This window comes from Narcine bancroftii, chromosome 1 (genome assembly GCF_036971445.1).
Source record: "Narcine bancroftii isolate sNarBan1 chromosome 1, sNarBan1.hap1, whole genome shotgun sequence".
Taxonomy (NCBI): Eukaryota; Metazoa; Chordata; class Chondrichthyes; order Torpediniformes; family Narcinidae; genus Narcine; species Narcine bancroftii.
The window spans coordinates 448,053,180-448,075,281 of NC_091469.1; the positions used below are offsets into that span (position 1 = coordinate 448,053,180).

Below are 22,102 nucleotides of genomic sequence, written 5' to 3' on the forward strand. Positions count from 1 at the left end.
ATGCACAATAACACCATGGTAAACTCTGTCCTTTCATGGCCTGTACTTCTGAATTGCACAGTTTTAACACCACTCCATTCCACTGTTCTATTGCTTATGTCAAAATTGGCATACTGCCAATATTTGACAATGCAAACTGGTGTTCCTAACGTTAATGAATAATAAACTGGTGAAAATTTACAATGGTATGACTAAGATCTTTTGGTAGTTTTTGAACAATTTTTGTTTTTGTCACAAAGCCAGATTTTTCCTGTCAGTAAATGGTTGTGCCAACTTATTGTAGCTTTAAAGTCTTTACTGAGGTCTGGGTGCAACCTTGCCCACTGCAGTGCAAATGTTCTAATTTTCGGGTGACTATGTAGCAATCTTGCCTCTGTTCACTTACCCATTCTGCAATGTGATTTTGTAACTCTGGCCAACAAGTGATTCCACTTCTCATGGAACATTGCCTTTTTGGTATTTTTTTCTTAAATGTCTCCTCTTTCTTCCTCCAAATTCTTACACCAAATTTTCTTGCAGCAGTATATTTGATCGTTTTCTTGGTCATTTTGATCTCTTTCAATTTGAAATGCTTCAAACTTGTGTCATGGATTATACCCAGCCATCGCCCAGTAGATCAATGCATGCATGCAACAAAGAGCACACACTCTGGCGGTCAACATGTATGCTGGTCAGCAGCCAATCTTGGGCATTATGATCTTTGGGAGTTGACCTATATGCTGATCGACTTGCCAGCCTAGGTAGCCAGAAAACTGGTGTCAACCTGTAAGCCTGAAATATCATAAATCCCATAAAATCAGGCTGAAAAGGGGGTTGACTTGTTCGTTGAAATATATAGTATGTTATATTCTAAATGTAGATTGTGACAATAATGGAACTTTTAACATTCAACATCTTTGTTCTTTTATCAGTAGCTATTGTTATAAACCAAGGAAATATCAGAAGTATTGCACCTGACTTTGGCAACTAGATCACTGACAATAGCTGTGATCGTGTTAACCACTTACAAACTACTGGGCGTCCCTCCCTGCAAAGACAGATTTGAATGATTTGATGTGATGAAATGCATTTGGCATTTGTGGGACCTGGGTGACCCATTGCAAATTCCAAAACTATTTGATTCAAGGTTGCTTTTCAAATACAGGCTTCAAGTTCTTAGCACTTGATCAAATAGTTTACCACAGAGCAGATACATTTCAGTATCTGAAGGAATGCAATTGTCATTTTCACCATGGAAACAATGTGAAATAAACAAATATGCTTTCACAAAATTCAGTCTTAACCAAAATAATTTGAATATAATTACATTCTGAAAATTTCTTGGCTGCTAATTTCAATCTATGAATGAAACATTAATTCCCTTGAGCTTTGTCTAAGTTATATTGCTCTGGACATTAAACTTGAATGTCTGCTGTCATTGTGGCTGTTCTGTTAGCGATAATGTTGAAAGGCTTCCCGTCATTGGTTAAAATTTGTTAAAATTCAATGAACAATTTATTTTAAATTTGCGATATGTCAATGTTCAATAAAGAAATAACATGGAACTATTAAGTAGAACATTTTGTATTTGTACCCCTGAGAATTAAAAAAAACACTTTCAAATGAATGTACTAGATAGAGTGGGCTGACTGGTGTCTGTGCAGTTTCACAAATCCAAGCAGATCTTGAACTTGAAGCAGCATTTTATTGGCAGCTCCTCATCACACAGTACATTTTCATTTGTCTTATTCATGGACTTGGAGCACTTAAACAACAAGAACCATAAATCATCTGAAATTATTGTGAACCAGCCAGGCACTTGCTCTTTCTCAATAACATGGATTCAATATATTCTGCAAAATTGCATGCGTATACATTGCACACTTCAAGTCAAGACACCTTTATTCATCGTTCATACCATGCTTGCATGGCAAAGACAAGATAGTGTTTTTCGAGCAGCATTGAGCATATTTACATAAATATAAGTTAAGCACAATAAAGTATTAAAACATTTACAGTAAAAGTCCACACTATCCACATGTTCTGGGAATTCAGGAGCCTGATGGCTTGGGGGGTAAAACTGTTGCCCAATCTGGATGTTGGGGCCCGAGTGCTACGGTGCCTCCTACCAGATGGCAGAAGGAAGAACAGTTTATGTGAATGGTGGGGGGGGGGGGGGGGGTGGGGGTGTAGTCCTTCACAATGTTTATTGCCTTTTGCCTGCATCAAGTGTTGTAGATGTCCTTCATGGAAGAGAGTCCCCATTGATCTTTTCCACTGACTTCACTATCTTCTGCAGGGTCTTGCAGTCTGAGATGATACGGCTTCCAAACCAGTTGGTGATGCAGTTGCACAGGATGCTGTCAATACATCTCTAGAATGGAGTGAGTGTGGGAGATTAACCTTCCTCAGCCTTTACAAGAAGTAGAAGCACTACTGGGCTTTCTTGATTATGGGGCTGGTGTTAAGGGATTAGATGAGATTTTTTGCCAAGTGCACTCCAATGAATTTGATACTCTTGTTGAGCTGTTGATGGTCAGCGGAGTGTGGTTTCACCAGTAATGTGATATGTCAATGTTCAATAAAGAAATAACATGACAGTATTAACTGGAACATTTTGTATTTGTACTCTTGAGAATCAGGAATGCCATTTATTGCCTTGTCATGGTATCACCCAAGATTGAACAATAATAAAGGAAGGTTTGTCAGGCAAAATTTATCTACAAGTAATGGATATTGTATATTTGGACTTTCAAAAGGCCTTTGAGAAGGTGCTGCACGTCAGGCTGCTTCACAAAATGAACCCATGGAATTAGAGGAAAGATATCAGCATGGATAGAGAATTAGCTGATAGGCAGGAAGCAGAGTGGGAATAAAGGGATAATGGTTGGCTACCATTGGGGACACTTCTTTTTATGCTGGATGTTAATGATTTGGATTGCAGAATAAATGGTTTTGTGCCCAAGTTTACAGATTACAAAGTAAGTTAAAGGGGCATGTCGAGAGGAAAAAACCTAGAGGCTGGAAAGAGACTTAGATTTGGAGAAGGGACAGAGAAGTGGCAAATGAAATTCAGTGTTGGAAAGTGCATGGCCAGGTCCTTTAGTAGAATGAATAAAAGACAGACTATTATTTTGACGGGGAGAAAATTCAAAATTCAGAGGTTCAACGGGACTTGGGAATCCTTGTGTAGGATACCATCATTCAAAGGTCAACCTCCAGGTTGAGTTGGTGGTAAAGACGACAAATGCCCTGTTAGCATTCATATCTAGAAGAATAGGATTCAAGAGGAGGAATGTGATATTGAGGCTTTGTTAGGCATTAGTGATGTCTCACTTGGAGTACAGGGTACAGTTATGGACTTTTTATTTAAGGAAGAATGAGCTGCATTGGAAAGGGTTCAGAGATGAGTAACAATGATTCATGGAATTAAGGGATTAGCATGTGAGGAACATATGACAGCTCTTGGACCATCATCCTTCAAGTTCAGAAGAATGAGGGGGGGGATCCTCATAGATGCATTTCAATGTTGAAAGGCCTGGATAGGAAGCCCTGGTGGTAGCTGATGGAGTAACTTGGATTACTAGTTGCTCCTAACCATTGCAGGTCTCACACTTTTCAAGCCACTTTGTCCTCAACTTGGAGTTCATTTTTAGTTCCTCCTTTGCCTCCAACTTGCTTTACATTTATACATGAGTCTATAATCACTACTCAAGGTGCAAAAGCTGGGAAAAAAGGAGGAGGAAGCCTCTTCTAAAGAAGATTTTTCACCCTTGCTGAGATATATCAAACACTTGGGTAAGGATTTCAAAAAGGACACTAAGGATATGAAATCTACTCTCACCTAAGTTGCTGGATCCATGAAGGTACTACATACGCTCATCAAGGAGCATGTTATGAGCCCAGAGGACCCCACAACCCAGCAGCAATAGAAATTCACCAAGATAAATGGTTACTTAAACAAAAGTTGCTTTTAATTAACTTAAAACATAATAACAGGATCAAACTTTAACACTATTACTATTAACTCCCTTCTAATTCTAAGCACATGTATGTGTAATGTGTGTATAAGTTCAGGAAGGTTCTTTGATTCATAGTCCAATCTCACTTCTCATTCCTCCAAGTTCACTGGTTGCAGGCAATTCTTATACAGTGCACAGAATTTAACATTTATGAAGTTCACCAGGCTTTGGTGCTTGAAAGATAAATGGTTACTACTCAGAAGGTTCTTGTTGGTTTTCAGAGAGAGATTTGTTTCTCGTTGGACACCCACAACTGATTCCTTTCGATCAGCCACTTCAGTATCTTGCCGAAGAAACTTGCCTATCAGGGTTCTCCAGATAATGACCTCTTTCAGGTCACCACAGAGTTCCTTTTTGTTTCCCTTATTTCAAGCGAAACATTATGCAGCCAGTCTTCTCCTCTTGTATGGACTACAAGGGCTTTAACCAGGCTGAACTAAGAACTCACAACCTGTCTTCAAAATGGGGTTTTTCCACAAGCTTGCCAGCTTGCCATGTTCCAGTCCCAGCTGCTGCACTGTAGAACTGAATTCTCTCTCTCTCTCTCACAGAAAAAAACACATGACCCTCTTAGAACAGCCAACTGCACTCAGACTGACTATGGCACCATACCCAATCTTCTGAGTTTGTTCATCTGTTGCTTTCCAAAACAATAGTCCATTACTCCACAGCATGTTCAATTAGCACCTACTTGTGAAGCCCTTATAGTCATTCTTCAAAGTTTTTGTAAAGGCACCAAGAGCTTGGACAGTCTGGCTTGAGCAGAGCTCTGGCATTTTAAATGAGATCTGTTATGAAGTGTTTGTATGTGACCTACACAAAAAAAAACTGCTACAATTTACCTCCTTTAAAACATATCCATATACAATATTAAAAAAATAACATAATCTGTCACAAGCATGACTCCAAAATTCAGGCTATGGAAAAAGTTAATGGAAGTTCCTCTTCTGCGTTGGATGATCTTCAACAGAACAATTTTGATCTGAAGAAAATTAATGATTTGCTATCTAAAAAAAGTTGTAAACTGAGAAGCAAAGAGCAGGAGGAATAATTTGAGAGTTATTGGTTTGGATGAAGGGACCAAGTTTGGGCCACTCTCCAAATTCTTTGTGGAGTTTCTCTTTGAGGTCTTTGGGAAAGATGTGCTGTCAACTGTCCCTGAAGTTGACAGAGCACATTTTTTGCTTATTCCTAAACCTGCTCCCAGCAAGAAACCCCGATCAATTATTCTTCGTCTGCACTGCTTCCAGATTGAGGACCTCTGTTGAGATAATCTATACGCAGAGGGACCCAACAGTATCATTTCGAGACCATTATCATCCCAAAATCATGAAGGAGTGATCTGCTTACATGGAAGTCATGTCTCAGCCTTACAATGCCGACTTTTGACCATTGCTATTTTTTCCAGCTAAGCTGAGAATTACTTTGCTGAATAACACCAAGATGTGGCTTGATTCTCCAGAGTCTGCAGCTAATTTCCTGAATTAAATTACATCAGTTGCTACTCTTTCATCTGCTTAGTGAAACTTTCTTGTTTTTTTTTATCCCCCCACTGTATGAATGCTGGTTTTCATTTGTTTTCGGTGAAGAAAATTTTAACTGATATTCTAAAGAATCTACAGTTTCTCTGCTTCATAAGGAATTGTCTCTTTACGTGATAATATTTAGCCTTTAAATTCTATACACTTGTTATTTTAAATTACCTCTCTTTTAATATTTTTTATTCTTTGTACTGAGCAACTATCCCTGTTTTTTCTTAAGTTAATCCTGGCATGTGAATCTGAATTATTCTCTTTGATGTCATAATAGTTTTGTTTGTGGAGCTTTTTACCTTGGAAATTTGATTCTGGGATGACTGCCAGTGGGGAGTTTTTCAGGGGTTTATTGTTTTGACTATAAGTTGCTACCGAGAGCAGAACAGATTCTTTGTGTTGAGGAGGAGGCATTTAAGTAGGTTTTTTGAGTGGTTTTACTGACTTTTATTATGGGATGTCATCTCCAAAAGCTATGGTTTTTAAATCTTTGGATGGCAAGAGGTTTAAAGATATTGTTGTGGAATGTTTGTAGGTTGAACCATCCATTCAAGTACTGTAAGATTTTTTGCACACATTAAAAAGTTTCAACTACAGATAATTTTTTTACAAGAAACCCACCTTTTTATATCTGATACTTCACACCTAAGTTTTTGGAAGGGACAGCATTACCACTTAGCATTTATGGCTAAATCTAGGGGAGTTTCATTTTTGATTGATGAAACTTTGGCATTGCGAATAAGCTCATGTTTAATAAATGGCAATGGTCACTTTAATTTTATTTGGTAAACTGTTGAATATGTTTTTGATAATGTTTATGGTCCTAATACTGACGATCCACATTTTTTCGAATGCTTCTTTACCAGACTTAAATATCTGCACCTTGGTTATAGCTGGTAATTTAAATTGTTGGCTTGATCCAACACTTGACCGTTCTTCTCGCAAACTGCTAAATTGAATAAGTCAGCTATACTTATCAATTCTCTTGTGTTTCAATCTGGAGATTCTTAAATCTGGATGATAGTTTTTTTTTCCCCTAAGGTTCACCATGCATATTCACGTAATGATTACTTTCTCATTGACCAACAATTAATTCCCTCTGTTGATTTCTGTACTTATGAAAGCATATTAATTTCTGACCATTCTCCTGTGATTTTTTGTCTTTTAATATCTCAGATTTACCTAGCATTTACAGGTGGTTTAATTCTCTTTCAATTCAAAAATTCAATACCATTATTCCCTCAGTCCTGGTCAAGAATTTACAAACTCTAGGCCTCTGTACCCCACTCTGCAACTGGATCCTTGTCTTTGTCATTGGAAGACCACAGTCAGTATGAATTAGAAACAATATCTCCTCACTGATAATCAACACAGGTGCACCCCAAGGATACCTGCTTAGCCCACTGCTCTACTCACTGTACACCCATGACTGTGGCCAGGCACAATTCCAATGCCATCTACAAGTTTGCCAATGACACCAAAATTGACAGTTGAAACAACAATGAGGAAGCGTACAGGAGGGAGATAGATCAGCTCATTGAATGGTGTAACAACATCAACCTTGTGCTCAACATCAGCAAAAATGATTGTGGACTTCAGGAGGAAGTCAGGGGAACATGACCAAGTCCTCATTGAGTGCTCAGTAGTAGAGACTCAAGAACTTCAAATTCCTGGATGTCATAATCTCCAAGGATCTGTTCTGGAGTCTCCATGTTGATGCAATCATAAAGAAGGCTCGCCAATGGCTATATTTTGTGAAGTGTCTGAGGCAGTTTGGTATCACTGAAGACTCTCATAATCTTCTACAGGTGTATAGAGGAGAGCATTCTGGCTGGTTGCATCACTGCCTGATATAGAGGTGCTAACTCTCAGAGGGTTGTTATCTCAGCCTGTGACATCACAGGCACCAAACTTCACTCCATCGAGGACATATACATGAGGCAGTATCTTAAAAAAGCAGCCTCTATCCTCAAAGACCCCCACCACCCAGGCCATGCCCTCTTCACTCTGCTACCATCAGGGAAAAGGTACAGGGGCCTAAAGATGAGTGTGCTCAGTGGCACAAGGACAGTTTCTTCCCCGCTGCCATCAAATTCCTGAATAATCAGTGAACCAAGCACACTGCCTTACTTTTCATATGCTATTACTTTTATTTTATTTTTTATAGTAATGTTGTAAGATGGTTGTAACATGTATGTTTGCACTTTGATGCTGCCACAAAACACTGAATTTCATGACTTATTCATGACCATAAATTCTGATTTTAGCACTAAACCCTAAATTTTTGAAATATATGAAAGTGCAAATTGCTTTTTTATCCCTCCACAGAAAATTCCTTTCCAGAGGTTTCTGACTTGATAGCCTGGGATGTCTCTAAAGCCAGATAATTTCATGTATGGCTAATGTTAAGAAAAAAGTGAATTCTGAAAGAGATGACTTGGCCACTCAATTGAAGATTATTGATTATTGATTAACCCCTGAAACTTGAGCTTTTTTAGAAGGGTTGAACTCAAAACTAAATATGAATTCCTCTTAATTATCCTATACAAACCCAATTCTTGAAGACTAAATTTATATATTACGTGCATGGGGATAAGGCTGGTAAACTTTTAGCTACCCAAATAAAAAAAGATATCTAAACAGCTTATTGCTGAGATTCATAGAACTGACAGTCAGACCATTAGCAATCATGTTAAAATAAATGATTCCTTTTTAAAGTTTTATTCTAAGCTATATAATTCTGATTTTACTCAAGGTCAAACTTCAGTATGGTACTTTTAAGATAAATTGATGATCTGTTCAGTTTCTACTGAGAACAGATTTAAATTGGAAAAGCCTATCTCAGCCAGACATAGCGACTGCTATTAACTCTTTGCAGTCAGTAAAAGTCTTGGCCCAGCTGGATTTCCAGTGGAGTTCTATAAATCTTTTTCTCACTTATTTGGACTCTGTCTTTAATCAATCTTCAATTAATAGAAAGTTGCTGCAAAACTTTTATGATGCTTCCATCTCCCTTAATTCTTAAAAAGAATAAGGATCCTTTAGACTACTTCATCCAACCAATTTCCCTTCTTCTACATTTTAATGCCAAGATTTTGTACAAGATCCTGTCCTCAAGTTTAGAAAATATGCCTCTTGTTACCTCTGAGAATCTAATGGGAATTATTAAAGAACATTACTCACTATTCAATATTCAACATCTCTTGGGTATTCTCTACTCCCCTACAGTTTTGTTCTTTGTATGAATTATCTCTTTAGATGCCAAAAAGGCATTCAATAGAGTAGAATGTGAATATTTATTTTGTGTACTAGAGAGATTTAATTTAGGTTCTCTCTTTATCAATTGGATTAAACTGATATATCTACCTCTTACAGCTTCAATTTTTTTCTAATGCAATTAAATCTAAACCCTTTAAACAGCATCTTGGAACCAGACAAGGTTGTCCCTTGAGTCTCTCTTGTTTAATTTGGCTTTGGAACCATTAGCGGATGCTTTTCGGCAATCAGCAGAAATGTCTGGAATCTCTAGAGCTGGAAATACTCATAAGGTGTCTGTATGCTGATGAGCTTCTGCTATGCATATCCAATCCTAACCATTTGATTCCACATATTTTGCTACTTTTCAATCAATTTGGTCAATTCTCAGGCTAGAAATGAAACCTGCAGAAGAGTGAAATGTTTGTTTTGAATTTATCTGCTCCTTAGATTCCTCTCTCCCCTTTAAAAAATGTTAAAAATCAATTTAACTGTCTCGGCATTACTATTACTAAAAAAATTAATAAATTGTTTCAGGAAAATTTCTTTACCCTATTGAATCATGTTAAGAAGTCTATCTCAATGGTCTCTTGTGACTAATTGGGCCTGTTAATATTATCAAATGAATATTTTGCCTAAATTCTTATTTTTTTCAAGTTGTACCAGTTTTTGTTCCTAAATCCTTTTTTTGATCCATTAGATTCTCCAATTTCCTCCTTTATTTGTAAAAATAAGTGCCCTGTCTCAAAAAAAATTCCTTCAAAATATATTTAAAAATGGGAGTTTGATATTACCTAATTTTAGATTTAATTACTGGGCAACAAATATTAGATATATCATTATTTGGATTCATCATAATGAATACCAAGGGGCTTCAAGATGGATTGATCTAGAGATTAAATCTACTAAAGGTAATCTCTCCTTTCAATGCTTGGAGCACCCTTGCCTTTTTTTGGCTTCCAGGTTAACTGATAATTTGGCAGTCAGACACACCTTGAGAATTTGATTTCAATTTAGAAAACATTTTGGTTATGTTTTTATTGATTAGCCCTATTCTATGTTTTTTTTTTACCTTCAGTCCAAGATATTGACCAAAATCTTTCTACTTTTGAAAAATTATCATTTAATTGGAGGCTGGTGACTAGTGAAGTTCCTCAGGGATCGGTCCTGGGTCCACTATTGTTTGTTATATATATTAACGATCTGGAAGAAGGAGTGGTAAATTGGTAAGTAAGTTTGCAGATGATACAAAGATTGGTGGTATTGTGGACAGTGAGGAAGATTACCATAGCTTAAAAAGAGATATAGGAAAGCTAGAGGAGTGGGCTGAGAAATGGCTGATGGAATTTAATACGGATAAATGTGAAGTGTTGCCTTTTGGAAAGGCAAATCTAAATAGGTCATATACATTGAATGGTAGACAATTGAGGAGTGCAGAGCAACAAAGGGATTTAGGAGTTATGGTAAATAGTACCCTCAAAGTTGATACTCGGGTAGATAGAGTGGTGAAGAAGGATTTGGAATGTTGGCTGTCATAAATTGGAGTATTGAATTCAAGAGTTGGGATGTTATGATGAAATTGTACAAAGCATTGGTGAGGCCAAGTTTGGAATACTGTGTGCAGTTTTGGTCACCGAATTATAGGAAGGATATAAACAAAATAGAGAGAGTGCAGAGAAGGTTCACGAGAATGTTGACAGGATGTCAGGGTTTGAGTTACAGAGAAAGGTTGAGCAGCCTGGGGCTTTTTTCTCCGGAGCGTAGAAGATTGAGGGGGGATTTGATGGAGGTGTTCAAGATTTTAAAAGGGACAGAGAGAGTCAACGTGGATAGGCTTTTTCAATTAAGAGTGGGGATATTCAAACCAGAGGCCATGGTTTGAGATTACAGGGGAAAAATTATAAGGGGACATGAGGGGAAATTTCTTCACGCAAAGGGTGGTTGGGATGTGGAATAAGCTTCCGGCAGAGGTGGTTGAAGTAAGGACGTTATTTACATTTAAGGAAAGACTGGATAATTACATGGAGGGGAGAGGATTGGAGGGGTATGGACCAGGTGCTGGTCAGTGGGACTAAGAGGGTGGGGATTTGTTCCAGCATGGACTAGTAGGGCCAAACTGGCCTGTTCTGTGCTGTATATGGTTATAAATTTAAAATACCTAAACATCACTGTTTTTATTATGTAAAGGTGAGGTTCTTCTTAAATTCTTTAACTTTGAATCTTCCCCATGACTTGGATGCTAACCTTATTTGGGAAGTATATAATTTTAAACCTAATCATAAAGGATTGCTTTAAGCCCTTTATGAATTACTTTCAAGATCTAGAGATGGTTCCCTGGGTGGTATTAAGAAAATATGGGAACAAGACTTTCAACAACCACTTGCCAAAACTACATGGGATTTTATTTTGAAATGTGTTCACTCATCTTTGTGCTAGGTATTCATTAATTCAGTTTAAAGTCGAGCACACTTTTCCAAGGTTCAGTTAGCTAAATTTTATCCTAACATCTCTTCTAAATGTGATTAAATGGATAACTGAAGGAGGAAATTTGGATCATATGTTTTCTCTCTTTATTTCTGGCAAGGGGTATTTTGCACTTTATCATTAGTTCTTAATATTAACATTTTTTTTTATACCTTTTGGAGGGAGTGGACCAATGGACTTCTTCACAATCCCATGTAGTGGCTTTTGCTTCCCTCATTGCTAGAAGGGCCATTTTGCTGAGATGAAAAGATGATTTCCCTCCCACCAATACTCACTGGTTGTCGGATGTGATGGAATGTCTCTCGAGGAATACAATTAGGTGTTCAACTACAGCAATGGATATTAATTATCTTTCTCTTTGGGGCCCTTTTCTCAATTATTATCAAAACTTGTAGGTCATTATCTTTTTTAAACCCCACTATTAGTAGTGGACTTTTTAACTTGGCCAGCAGCCCTCATAGGGTGGGCTTTGATTCTTAATTTAGAAATATATAGTTTTTTCTCTTTTTTCCACAATTAGTAACTGTTGGAATCTAGGGGTTAAAACATTATGAAATAAATGATTAATCAATAAGTTTATTTGTACTGCATGAGTCAGGGAAAGAGGAATGTGGCTAAGTGGCTGTCACAGCATGGAGCAAAGTTGGCTGAACAGAAATTGGCCGCTCCCAAGATACAGGGAGAGGATATGCATAAAACGATTTAGGAGGAATGCTCAACTGAAGGAGGTGGGAAGTAGCACAGGAGACACAGGCCAGATCAGAACAAAGAATGGCCCGCAAGAATCAAAGGGAATGGAAAACCAGTCTAGGAGGAAGATTAAGGCACCAGGAGGTGTTAAAGAGAACAGCAGAAATTGGCCAGACAGGGACCAAATGGTGATTAGAAATATCTGGGGATGAATTAATTTCAGATCTAAACAACAGGATAGTCTGGCCTGGAGGATTAACATGGGAAGGCTACACCCCAGAAATCTGCAAAACAGGAGATGACTTGTGATAACCCTTATGCAAAAAGATCTAGCAGGGAAAACAACTTTTGTTCTGTGTGATAAGATTGACCTATATAAACTGTGCCAACTGGACAATAGGGGTCAGTCTCGGGGAGTAGCTCACTGGCAGGTGACCTATGAACTAACAGACTGACCCAGAGCTCTGATAAGTTTTATTCTTGTGCTGTGCTGTGTGGTGTAATAAACTGACTGTTGAACCGAATACCTTCTCCTATCACTTCATTCAACGAACGCGCTGGACTCAGCTCACACATAGACTAAATTAAGAGTAAATAAATTAAAGCCAGAGTCCAACATAACATAGGTTCATATGTACCTTGTTCACTGTTATTTGATATTTGTATCTTGTTATTAATTTACTTTATCATTATTATATGTTGCTTTTTTTTTGGAGAGATTTTTTTTTGAAGATTTTGCAAGCAAAATCTTCGCTAGGATTCTCCTAAATAAATTAATACCTAGTGTCGCCGAAAATGTTCTCCCAGAATCACAGTTCAGCTTTCACGCAAACAGAGGAACTACTGACATGGTCTTTGCCCTCAGACAGCTCCAAGAAAAGTGCAGAGAACCAAACAAAGGACTCTACATCACCTTTGTTGACCTTACCAAAGCCTTCGACACCGTGAGTAGGAAAGGGCTTTGGCAAATACTAGAGCGCCTCGGATGCCCCCCAAAGTTCCTCAACATGGTTATCCAACTACACGAAAACCAACAAGGTCGGGTCAGATACAGCAATGAGCTCTCTGAACCCTTCTCCATTAACAATGGCGTGAAGCAAGGCTGTGTTCTCGCACCAACCCTCTTTTCAATCTTATTCAGCATGATGCTGAAACAAGCCATGAAAGACCTCAACAATGAAGACGCTGTTTACATCCGGTACTGCACGGATGGCAGTCTCTTCAATCTGAGGCGCCAGCAAGCTCACACCAAAACACAAGAGCAACTTGTCCGTGAACTACTCTTTGCAGACGATGCCGCTTTAGTTGCCCATTCAGAGCCAGCTCTTCAGCGCTTGACGTCCTGCTTTGCGGAAACTGCCAAAATGTTTGGCCTGGAAGTCAGCCTGAAGAAAACTGAGGTCCTCCATCAGCCAGCTCCCCACCATGACTACCAGCCCCCCCACATCTCCATCGGACATACAAAACTCAAAACAGTCAACCAGTTTACCTATCTTGGCTGCACCATTTCATCGGATGCAAGGATCGACAACGAGATATTCAACAGACTCGCCAAGGCAAATAGCGCCTTTGGAAGACTACACAAAAGAGTCTGGAAAAACAACCAACTGAAAAACCTCACAAAAATTAGCGTATACGGAGCCGTTGTCATACCCACACTCCTGTTCGGCTCCGAATCATGGGTCCTTTACCGGCATCACCTACGGCTCCTAGAACACTTCCACCAGCGTTGTCTCTGCTCCATCCTCAACATTGATTGGAGCGACCATCTCCAACATCGAAGTACTCGAGATGGCAGAGGCCGACAGCATCGAATCCAGGCTGCTGAAGATCAAACTGCGCTGGGTAGGTCACGTCTCCAGAATGGAGGACCATCGCCTTCCCAAGATCGTGTTATACGGCGAGCTCTCCACTGGCCACCGTGACAGAGGTGCACCAAAGAAGAGGTACAAGGACTGTCTAAAGAAATCCTTTGAAGAAGACCGCAGAGCCCACCACACTGTCAAATGACAAAGGAGGGAAAACCCAAGACCCAACCAACTAATTTTCCCTTGCAACCGCTGCAACCGTGTCTGCCTGTCCCGCATCGGACTTGTCAGCCACAAACGAGCCTGCAGCTGACGTGGACTTTACCCCTCCATAAATCTTCATCCGCGAAGCCAAGCCAAAGAAAAAGAGGAAAGATTATCATATGTACCTATGCATTTTGCATATGTTAAAACCAATAAAAAGAGTATTGTGTTACGAGCCCAGAGGACTCCAAAACCAAGCTGCAATAGAAATTCACCAAGACAATGGTTACTTAACCAAACGTAGCTTTTAATTTTCTTTAAAACAGAATCACAGTTTAGCTTATTACTATTAACTTAACTCCCTTCTAATTCTAAATGCACATGTATGTAATGTGTATATGTTCAGGACATTTCTTTGTTTCACAGTCTATTCATTCACTTTTTACTTCTCGAAGTTCACCGGTATCAGGCAATTCTTATATTGTGCACAGAATTTAACATTTATGAATTTTCACCAGGTTTTGGTGCTTAAAGTTAAATGGTTACCGCTCAGGAAGGTGCTTGTTGGTTTCAGAGAGATATTTGTTGTTCATTGGACACACACAAACTGATTTCCTCAAATAAGTCACTTCAGCATCTTGCCGAAGAAACTTGCCCTATCATGGGCTTTCCAAATTGAAATCTCTTCTTCCAGGTCACCACAGAGTTCCTCTAGTTTCCCTTATTTCAGGAGAAACACTCTAGCCAGCCATTTCCTCTTGTAAGGACTACAAGAGTTTTGAACAGGCTGAACTCAGAACTCACAACCCGTCTTCAAAATGGGGGTTTTTCAATTAGCCTGCCAGCCTGCCATTTTGCAGCCTCAACTGCTACTGTAGAACTCACTTCTCTCTCTCTCTCTCTCTCTCTCTCTCTCTCTCTCTCTCTCTCTCTCTCTCTCTCTCTCTCTGTGTGTGTGAAGAATCCTGTTTGTTTTTTTGTCTCTGCTTTATATATATATATATATAACAAAACCCAAAAAACCTCTCCTAAGGCTCCAAATCCAATCTTTGAAAAATCTTATCAGTACTTCTGAGCCTGGACTTTATTGTCCATACACAATAGATCAGCATTCTTCATTGCTTCTGCAAAGTCAACTGGAACCTCAGTGTCTGGCTTCAGCAAAGCTCTTGCATTTTAAATGAGATGTCTTTTGTGAAGTGTTACTCTGTTGTAGGTGACCTACACTAAACCCCCTTAATCTATCTCTTTTAAAGACGTGCTTATCAACAACCATTCTAATATAACCTGAAACAATTGATGTGCAGAATAGATGTAACAAAGTTGTTTCCAATGGTAGAGGAGTCAAGGGCAAGAGGGCACAACTTCAGGATTGAAGGGCACTCATTTAAAACAGATGTTGAGGAATTTCTTTAGCCAGAGAGTGGTGAATCTCTGGAATTTTCTGCCTCCGCTATTGTGGAGGCGAAGCCATTGAGTGTATTTTATGTAGATTGATAGATATCTGAATAGGCAGGGTGGGGTGAAGGAAGGGGAGCTGAGCTGAGTGGGAATATGCATCAGCTCATTATCGAATGACAGAGTGGACTCAGTGGGCTGAATGGTCTGCTTCTGCTCCTGCATCTTATGGTTTTGTAGGATTACATCTTCATCTCTTGTAAATAATGACTTGTATGAGGTAATGTGGGCAATGATGGCTTAATATTATTATCCATTATCAAGGATTTCTGCCTTTTAACAATGAAAGCAAATATTTCTGTCATTGTTGTCCATACTTTTTGTTGAGTGGTTTTTTCCCTCCACACTCATAAAATCAAACATTTGATAATGGTGCACTGTAGAGCAGTTAATATACTATTTGCAAATGGGGTGGGTTTATGCCATAATTTGAGTGAATTATTGCATGATCTGAAGAGGGCATTTAGTTGCAGATTAAGGCATTATGACCATTTCATTTCTTGGCAGTGTCTTGTTCAGTTGGCAGCCTGAGTTAAAGCCTGAGGGGTATTTATCATTCCCTGCCAAGATAGTTGGAAGACATAGGCAATAAAACTGAGCAGGCAGTTTGCAAAATTGACTTTGTTTTGCATATAAGGTCAAATTTAATGGTCTTATGCAGTTATGCAGAAACCACCTGCTGTGTTTTGAAAATCTGTATTTTTTTGCTGTAACATAAGGCACAGGTAAGGTAAGCCAACTTTGGCATAAGACGTTCAGATTAGCTGGATTTAAAGATGCCCAAAGCTATTTTTTACTGTCACATTTGGGTTTCAACTTTGATAATGAGATATTTCAGTTGAAGTAGAAGAAAATGCGTCTGCTGTTAAATTTTTTTGAAGCCAACTTCAAGAGCATGCTATCAAAATTCCACCAGCACATCTCCTGTCCCACCAGAGGCACCAGCACCCACTTATACACAAAATTAATAACACTTGCTTCAGATTTCAGGATCTGAAGTCTTTTCCATGTATCCAGATTGTTTCTCACACCTGCTTCCAGTGGGAAAATTATACAATGCTGGACTGAAAATATATGATACTTGACTGCTTTGAGTGAGTAGACTGGCCCATGCCGCCCAATTAACCTGCAACCCCTGTACGTTTTGAAGGGTGGGATGAAACCAGAGCACCCAGAGGAAACCCATGCAGACACTGGGAGAACGGACAAACTCCTGACAGGCAGTGCTGGATTCTAATAGCGTTGTGCTAACCATGCTGCCCTTTATGGCTGATGTTGAGTAATTCCACTTTGCTCCTCTCAATCAATTCTGCTGGTGTACAAAATTCTGTTGGTCTTAGTGTTCAATATGATCAATGACTGTTTGAAAATCCACTCTTTTCTGGTTGGCAAATTGTGAAGATTCTCAATTCTGATGCACATAGTCCTTGTGTCAATCCCAAATGGCTGATCCTTCGGCCTAAGTCATAAAAATGTTAGATATGGGTACATGAGTAGATCATTCAACTTCCTGGCACTAGTCCACCATTCATCAAAATCTGCTTGATCTTCTTACTGACAACATTTTCCTGACCTCTATTTCCCTTGATTCTCTCATATCCAGAAATCTATTTGGTCACAGTTTTGAGTTCAAATAACAGATGTACTTCACAGGCAAGATTCCTCAGCCTTGACAAAGTTCTTTTTTTTTTTAAACTTTATTTAAAGATTTTATCACATGAATAAAACAAAAAAATTGCATTTAAAGAAAAATAAAAATAAAGTAATTATTACAACACAGCATTAATGACCTAACTTAAATCAGTCTAACCCCCCCCCATATATACGGCCACTAAAAAAAATCTATATATATATTAAAAAAAACCCACCCTTCCCCCCCCCAAACTAAAGAATGAAGAATTAATAAAGTTAGTAATATTATATATAAAAAAAACACTCACAAACAAAAAAATAACAAGTAAAAATACTAATAAAAAAAGTTATCAAATCTAAAATATCACGCATAAAACATATTTAAATCAAACTTAATTGCATGTACTTAACAAATGGAGTTCACTTCAGCTTATAAAAAGACATCTTATCTTGAATTGAAAAAGATATCTTTTCCATAATTAAACAAGACTTCATCTCTAAATACCACCTATCTAAGGTTAGTATATTTCTATCTTTCCAAGTAAGCGCTATACATTTATTAGCCACCGCTAAGGCTAAATAGATAAAAGAAATCTGATAATCATTTAAGTCTAAGTCAATTAATGATTGCATATTCCCTAATAAAAATATATCAGGATCTAATACAACATAGATATTATATAAACTATTAAATGTAGATTGAATACCTTTCCAAAACTGTTGCAATCGATCACAAAACCAAACTGTTTTTTAAAAAAAATGTATTGTCCATCTGATCACAACGAAAACAACAATCTACCTTACTAAGACCAAACTTTTTTAATTTCTCTGGTGTTAAATATAATTGATGTATAAAATTATAATTAATCATCGCTAATCTAGCATTAATCAATTTCCGAATACTATTCTGACAAATTTCCATCCAGACTTCTTCAGCTATTATAGAACCTAAATCTTTTTCCCATTTCAACTTATCTTTATCCCAATCTGTCTTGTTTTCATTTTCTTGTAAAATACAATACAAATGTCAAAGTTCTTCTACATTACTACTCTGAACTGTAGTAAAAAGTATTGTTTAAATTCATTACTTTTTTTTAAAGTTAAAAACACAATGCTGGAGAAACTCAGCAGATCAATCAGTGTACTTTAAATAGCAAAGATCGAGATACATAACCAACATTTTGGGTTTGAGTTCTTCAAGGTATGCACAAAATGTAGGCAGGCGCCTGAGCAAAAATAAATAAGGCCCAGTTTAGTGTCTCATTTTTTAGGTAAGGAGACCTGGTGACATGTATAATTATTCTAAAATGTTATAAGGAAATCTACCTGCTCCTGAACCTGCATGTGTGACTTGTGTGTACAAACAGCACCTTGGTTCCTCTGAAGATGAACATTTTCTGATCTCTCAACATTTAAAAAAATCTCTATTTCGGTTAAATATGCAAATTTGCTGGAGAAACTCGGCAGGCCCCACAGCGTTCATTGGAGGAAAAGGTGTATAATTAAGTGAGCCCTGAGCCCTTTGTTAAGATATGAACAAAAAGCCGGCAGATACCTGAATTAAAAGAGGCTATTGATGGACGTGAATAGGAAGGCAGGAGAGAGAAGCAGAAAATTGACAAGGGAAGGGGGAAATTGCTCTTTAAATTCAGTGCTGGAGGAAAGGAGACATGAATAGGGAAAGAGAGAGAGGGGAAGCGAGAGGAAAGGCGACGTAGGGATAAGGAGAAAGAGACAGGTAATTTTTCTTTTCTACTTAACATTATTCAACATTGAACTCATCTGCTTGTCCAGTTTTTCTTCTCTGCATCCTCGTCCCAACCTCGTTCTTCATTTTGTATCATCAGCAAACTTGGAAATATTGTAAGTCCCTGATGTAAAATTGTTCATAATAATTGAGGTCTAAACTAAAGTTATACTGGTTCCCAACCTAGCGCAACCTGCCAGTCCAAGAATGTGCGTTTTATTCCTGCTTTGTTTTCTATCTGTTAGGGTTAAAACCGTAAAACACATACCACTTATGTTTTTAGGGCTTGGCATGACTCACTGAAATATGAGTTTTAAAATTTTCTGTAACGCTATTCTTCAGGTCATCCTGTCAAATGCATCTTCTGTGGGCTTGTAAATAATAGCATTCAGAAAAAATACTTGAACAATAGATTTACACAGCACAATAGGCAGCAATAATTTGATGAATGTCTGGTTACTTGGTTGAAATGACTGTGATTAAAGATGATTTGTCAAAGTATTTCATTATTGACTCCTTGAGATTTAATTGTATAGTTTTCCTCAACCAGCTTTGGAGAGAACAAGGCATTTCAAATTTCCTCTTTCAAAGAATAAATCCATAGAACCTTATGGATTTTTAAAATATTTGAGTTATGTATTGGGTTTTATTTGGAGGGGGGCAATCTTCCTGTGAAAGAAAAATGTCTGGACGTTTTACAGGACTGAAAAACACTCATGTAAAGAGTGTGTGACTGCATCTCCTGACTGACCAGATCAAGTAAGTGGAGTCACAGCTCAATGTGCAGCAGATCATTCTCTGAGGGTGTAGACAGGGAGTACCCAGATGACCACCCAGAAGGGTAGAGGGTCCAGCCTGAAAATGTAAGCACTCCTTGACCATCTTCTTAATAACAAGTATACAGTTTTGGATAGTGTTGTTGAAGATGATCCAGTAGGATGAAGTTGCATCAGCCATGTCTCTGGAAAGAGGTGGAAAAGGAGAATGATGGGGATTGAGGATTAAATAGTTGAGGGACTGACAGTAGCAAAGAGTGACATTCAGGATGGTACGAGCCCAGGTCAAGACATCTCAGATAGAGCCTACAGAAAGAGGAGGGTGAGCAGTCAGATGTAGGGAATGGAATGAGGTCCTGCAAAATGAATTTTAGGAAATAAGACCAAGGTTTGAAAAGTAGCACCTTGAAGGTGGTAATCTCTGGATTATTATTGATGCCATGTACACAAGTGTGACAGAGTATATAGATATGTTTTTAGAAGATAAATTGGGAAAGGGTTTTTTAGTGTAGGTCACATACAAACAGTTTAAAACAGATCTTATTTAAAATATTGGAGCTCTGCTCATGCTAGACATGTCAGGGCCAACAGTCTTTGCAAAAGCTTTGGAGAGTGCCCAAGAGACTAAACTAATGGATTGTTGTTTACAAAAAGGCAACAAGAGAGACCGAGAGAGATCAGTTCTACAGTCAGCAGCAGCAACTGGGAATGGAAAAGGACAAGCTGGCAAGCTTGTGGAAAACCCCATTTGGAAGACGGGTTGTGAGTGCTTAGTTCAGCCTGGTCAAAGCCCTTTTGGTCCATGCAAGAGGACAAGAGGAAAGGACTGGCTGTCTAATGATTCACTTGAAATAAGAGAATCATGAAGGAACTCTGTGGTGACCTAAAAGAAAGAGGTTATCATCTGGAAAACCCTGATGGGGCAAGTTTCTTTGGCAAGGCACTGAAGTGGCTGATTGAAAAGGAATCAGTTGTGGGTGACCTGGAACAACAAATTTCTCTCTGAAAACTGGCAAGAACTTTCCTTTATAAATGTTAAATTCTGTGCACAGTATAAGAATTTCCTGCAACCAGTGAACTTGGAGGAATGAGAAGTGAAATTGGACTGTGAATCAAAGAACTTTTCTGAACTTACACACACATTACATACATGTGCGCTTACAATTAGAAGGGGATTAACTTATCACTATAAGTTAAAGTTTGATTCTGTTTTCATGTTTAAAGATAATTGAATGCAACTTTTGTTTAAGTAACCATTTGCCTTGGTGAATATCTATTGGGTTTTGGGGTCCTCTGGGCTTGTAACACAAGAATATAAGAAACAGGAATAGGCCATCCGGTCTATTGACCCTGCTTCACCATTCTGAGATCATTACTGATCTGATGACAGGCTCATCTCCATCCTGCCTTTATCCAAAATCTCTCAATTCCATTGCTATAAAAATCTATCCAATATTGACTTAAATATTGGGCAGCAAGTTCCACAGATTCACCATCCTCTTGGAAATGCAGATCCTTCTCGTCTCTGTCCTAAATTGACTACCCCTGAATCTTGAGGTTATTTCCCCTAGTTCTGTTTCCCAATTGATGTAAACAACTTACCTACCTCTATCTTATCTATGCCTTTCATAATTTCATGTCTGTATAAAATCCCTTTTCATTCTTCTAAATTCCAGTGAGTACAGTTCCAAACTCAATCTCTCCTCATAGGCTAACCCCCTTCATCCCTGGAATTAACTGGTGATCTTCCTCTGCACTGCCTCCAAAGCCAGTACATCTTTCCTCAAGTAAGGAGACTAGAATGGTACGCAGTACTTCAGATGCGATCTCACCAATACTTTGTACGGTTGCCAACCTGAAATACATGCCTGTATCACAACTCTGCTTTCCATTGGTTAACCAATCCTCTATCCGTGTAAATACATCACCCCAATTCCATGCATCCTTATCTTATGTATGTCTTTTATGTGGCACCTTATTGAATGCCTTCTGGAAATCCAGGTGAACAACATCCTCCTGCTCCCCTCTATCTATTTCGCTCATTATATCCTCAAAGAACTCCAGTAAATTTGTCAAACAGGACCTGCCTTTGCTAAATCCATGCTGCATCTGCCTCGATATTTCTTCTTTGATAGCTTCAAGCATTTGCCCCAACTATAGGTATTAAATTAACTGGCCTATAGTTTCCTGCCTTTTGCCTTCATCCTTTTTTGAATATGCATTCACCATCTTCCAATGTACTAGGACCTGTACAGAGAATTTTGGTAAATTTTCACCAAAACCTCAACTATAACTTTTGCCATTTCTTTCACTATCCTGGAATGTATTACATCAGGAACGGGGGATTTATCTATATTTAGACCCTCAAATTTTATGAGTTTGACCCCTTTAGTGATAGCTATTAAATCCTAGTCCTTGCCTCCCATCGCATCCACAACATCTATCTTTGGCATGTTTAATGTGTCCTCCACCTTGAATACCAATGCAAAATAGAAGCCTCCTATTTCTTCATTAT

At 38.3% G+C, this 22,102-nt stretch overlaps 1 protein-coding gene across 14 annotated transcripts in view; it reads left to right on the forward strand.

Moving 5' to 3' along the window:
- The window catches only part of mpp7a (MAGUK p55 scaffold protein 7a), a 584,207-nt gene that overhangs the window by 23,527 nt on the left and 538,578 nt on the right, over positions 1-22,102 (forward strand). Inside the window, exon 2 of one of the 14 annotated variants that reach the window (XM_069914520.1) lies at positions 2,279-2,363. The exons of the other annotated variants lie outside the window; for them this stretch is intronic. The gene's annotated coding sequence lies outside the window, so the exon portion shown is untranslated. The remainder of the gene's footprint in view (positions 1-2,278; positions 2,364-22,102) is intronic. 14 annotated transcript variants of the gene reach the window in all.